Source organism: Bidens hawaiensis, unplaced genomic scaffold (genome assembly GCF_021521415.1).
Source record: "Bidens hawaiensis isolate Kalapana, Puna unplaced genomic scaffold, B.hawaiensis_p1.1 tig00006397_1, whole genome shotgun sequence".
Taxonomy (NCBI): Eukaryota; Viridiplantae; Streptophyta; class Magnoliopsida; order Asterales; family Asteraceae; genus Bidens; species Bidens hawaiensis.
The window spans coordinates 562120-566512 of NW_027491434.1; positions in this window are offsets into that span (position 1 = coordinate 562120).

The window sequence follows — 4393 nt, forward strand, 5'->3', positions numbered from 1 at the left end:
CGCGGTCTCCAGCTGACAGGTACAATGTAAGGGTCTCGCCAGGAAGTGGAGCTGTGAGCGCTGGCAATTTAATGAGACATTCTTTTATCTCAGTGAAAGCTTGCTCAGCCTCAGGCGTCCACTTGAATTGGCTCTTCTTCAAACAGTTCCTCAAGGTGTTAACGAATGGAGTAGATTTGCTGGCGTGGTTAGCCAGGAACCTGTTGATTGACACCAATCTACCATTCAGCTTCTGAACCTCTTTCATGGTGGCTGGTGAAGGCATGTCAAGGATGGCTTCCACCTTCTCAGGATTCACCTTGAAACCATCCTTAGTGACCATTACACCAAGAAATTTCCCCTCTTCCGCGCCGAAAGTACATTTGCTCGGGTTGAGCTTCATGTTAACTTCCGTTAGGCGCTGAAGAGTTTCCTCGATGTCGTTGAGCATTTGTCTCTCCTCCCTGCTCTTGATCACCAAATCATCAACGTAGACTTCTAGATTCCTTCCGATTTGTTCATTGAAAACAGAATCCATAAGTCTCTGATAGGTGGCGCCCGCATTCTTTAAACCAAAGGGCATTTTTGTGTAACAAAAAACACCCTTGTCGGTTCTGAAGGCCGTCTTGTCTTCATCCTGTGGTGCCATTTGAATCTGGTGATAGCCTTTGTAGGCATCCAAGAAACATTTGAGTTTGAATGGCGCCACGGAGTCCACCTTTGCGTCGATGTTTGGTAGTGGGTAACAGTCTTTCGGACATGCTTTGTTGAGGTCCTTGAAGTCAATACACATCCTCCATGACCCGTTGCTTTTCTTTACCATCACAGGATTGGCTACCCACGTCTGGTATCGGATCGGGCGGATAATGTTTGCGCGCAACAGGTCCTCAACTTGGTCATTCATGGCCTTCGCCTTTTCATCCCCCATGATTCTCTTCTTCTGAGCAATTGGCTCCACCGACTTGAACGTGTTAAGAGAGTGTTGCGCCAAGTCTCGCGGGACCCCAGTCATATCGGAGTGTTGCCACGCGAAGACCGACATGTATTTTGTGAGCAACCTTTTCACTCTCAATCTCGTGTCGTCTGAAATGGTAGCGCCAATTGTGACCGTTTGGTCGGGGAATTTTGGGTTTAAAATCCACTTCTCTGGCGCATTGTCCGCCGTTGGAAGTTTCATTCTCCCTTCCCGCGGCGTGGTTGTCACTGCGCACAAATGATCGCGGTAAACAAATGCTACGCCTGTTGGTGTAGGGATCCCCAATGCGCCGTGCGCTGGCGATGGTACAGCATTAAATTGGGCAATTGTTCCCCTACCCAGGATCATATTGTGGCATGACGTGGTGGGCAAGACCAAGAAGTTAACAACTTCGGCTCGCTTGTGCTCATCATCCCCCATAGTTAGTTCAAATTGAATCTGGCCTAGGGGATGTATGATTTCATTTGAGACACCACAGATTGGTGCGTTCACAATTTCGAGCCGAGCTTGGTCTGCCGGGTCTAACTTTCTGAAACACTGCTCATACATAATGTCAGATTCGCTTCCAGTGTCCACCAGGACCTTTGACACTTCGTAATGAGCAATGTGTGTGGTAATAACGAGAGGACTGCTTATTGAAGGGCCTCCCCTGATTCTTGGGAAGATGACTTGCTGCTCGCGCCAATCTCCGTGAATTTGCGCGCTTCTCTTTCTTGACGTCTGCCCTTGTCGTCCCCCCCTCAGCCACACAGATTCTTTTGTACTTCTTGCTGGCAGAGGCTCCCTCCGGTTGCTCATCTTCTATTCTTTGGTTTTTCACCAAGTGAGCCAGCCTGCCAGACTTTACATCCTTCTCGATCGCATCCTTTAAATGATGGCATGCGTCGGTGTTGTGGCCCGGGGACCTGTGAAATTCACAATATTTACCACTGTTTTGCGGCCCCTTGTAGTGTAGTTGCTTGGGAGGCTTGAATTGGACATTCTCAGTACTTAACACCTGTGAAGGTGTTTTAGTGAGGGGAGTCCATATTCTTGGCAGAGGTCTGCTAGGATCTCTGCCGCCCTCCCTCTTGTCACCCTCCCCGTGTTTACGAGCATCCTTTTGGGGCTGGGGTGAGCTTGGTTGCGCTTGTTTTTCCGCGGAAGAAAAACTTGTTGGCTGCAACCTGGACCATACAGAGTTCTGTTTGGCCCTCTTCTCTTTGCTGCGCGGTGATTCAGCCTGATGCGCTCTTTCTCTTGCCCTATCTTGGGCAATCTGTTTCTCATTTCTCGCGAAAACTCGCGATGCCTCCATTAACTTGGCCCACGTGGTGGGCATACCATCTTTGCTTACGAGAGCTCGTCGTAACTGATCACTGCGCGCGCCTTGTATAAAGGCCACGCGCAGGAGCTGCTCAGTTATGCCCCCGATTGCCAGGGACTCCTGATTGAAACGAGTGATGTAATCTTCAATCGTTTCATCATTCCTGCGGATGCAGTGCATGATGTCATCAGGATCGCGCGTGTGCCTGCGCTGCTGTACGAAGTGGGCCTGGAACTTTTCTAATAGTTCCTCGAACCCATCAATTTGCCCTGTCGGCAAGCTCTCGAACCATACTCGCGCTGCGCCCGTGAGGCAGCGGGCAAACATATGACACCATGTTGGCATCGTCCAGCTCTCTAGGTTTCCCGTGTTATAGAAACCTTGCAAAAAGTCATCTGGATCTGTCGTGCCATCATATTTCCCCAGACCACTTGGCATCTTGGTCTTATGCTGGATGGGAGCCTGCGCGATGCGCGCAGTAAACTTTGAGTGTTTTACCAGGATGGCTGGTCTGTAGGGTGTGGTTACGTCCACTTGCCCTCTGACCGGTGGGCTGTATGGCATGTGCAGATCCGGATCTGCTCTGGCTCCTGGCGCCATGTTCACAGGCGCGCGGAGCTGCGAGCCTCCTGCATGAGTATCCCTTGTCTTTCTCATGCTATGCACCTCTTCATCACTGAACTCTGTGTGTGCAGTGTGAACAGAATGCCCTTCTTCCGGCGCGCGCGGCCTTTTTGTGGGCTGCTTCTCCATCGCTTGCCTTTGTGTTTGGTCGGCTAGCTTCTTCTGTTTGATCATTTCAGTGTACTTTTCCATCAGACGCCGTTGCTCATTTATGAGCCATTCATTCGGATCGTCTGCTTCATCTTCTGGACCCATTGGTCCCTTCAGCTTCGCGCCGGCCATATTTTGTAACGTGCGATCGTCTGGAGGAGTTTCAGTCTGGCCGTGAGGGGTTGTGACGAAGGGACGGTTGCTGGTGGTACGCGTAGAATCACGCGGAACCCTCAGAACCTGCTGTCCGTCGTTAACACCCTCACGTTCAATATCCTCCAGAGCTTGATCAACGTTACGAACTCCAGAAACCATGGTGATTGAATTTTTTAGATCTGGATGAGATCTGATTGCCGTTTGTAACAGTGGATGGCGCCAATGAAGAAACGTGGATCTACTCACTGGTAGCAGATCTACTTTCCTCGGGTGTGATTAAACTATTTCACCGATGGTTCTTCTGGATCCGAGTTCTTCCACCTACAAAATGAACAGCGCCGTTACTTACCCCTCAGAAAGGGACAGAGGGGTCCTCTTTGGGGTAACCCTCCGGCGTGAGAATCAGTATCTTTTGGAGAAGATAATAATGTTGTATGTAAGTGAATCTCAAGAGTATTGCTGAATCGCTGAATACTCTTGATTTGTGTGACAGTGTGTTTTCTCTGTAACTGACTGTGAGTGAATATAATTCAATATGATTGAATGTGATATCACTGCTTGTAACTGTCAATGATTGAGTGTGAATGAATGTCTCATCAAAGTGGAGTTGATGCTGTATTTATAGTGCTAGGGTTTCCACTGGTTGGGCTCAGCCTCGTTGGCCTCCTCCAACCGCACTGCGCCATGTGTCCTCTGGGACACCTGGCGCTTTCTCGTTGGTTGTAATCACGTGGTAGCACATGTGTCATGCTGAGTTGTCGACCTTTCATTTGGCCGTTGTCAACATCAGCATATTCTTACTCCTTAAAAAGATGCCTTCTGGAAGATTGTCTGACGTGCACAATCAAGGTTGCCCTAATCCTGATTTAGATAAGGACGAGGTTGATTATGTGCACGTGTGATATGCGCCCATCCTGAGGATGCGCGAAGTCTTCTTTTTATTCTCACGCGCAGATATTTCATGCGCAAGTGTGATATGGACGAGCGTGTGATATGCGCCGCGCGATGGTGCGCCGGGCGCATATGCGACGCGCGAGCATATGTGATGTGCAAGAGCATGTGATATGCGCCGCGCGTTGATGCGCTGCGCGCATATGTGATGCGCGAGCATATGATGCCTGAGCATGTTTTGCATGCGCCGTGCGCCTAGGTTTTGGCTTTGTGCCTTGATGTCTTTATCTTGTGGGTTGACCCGCCTTGAT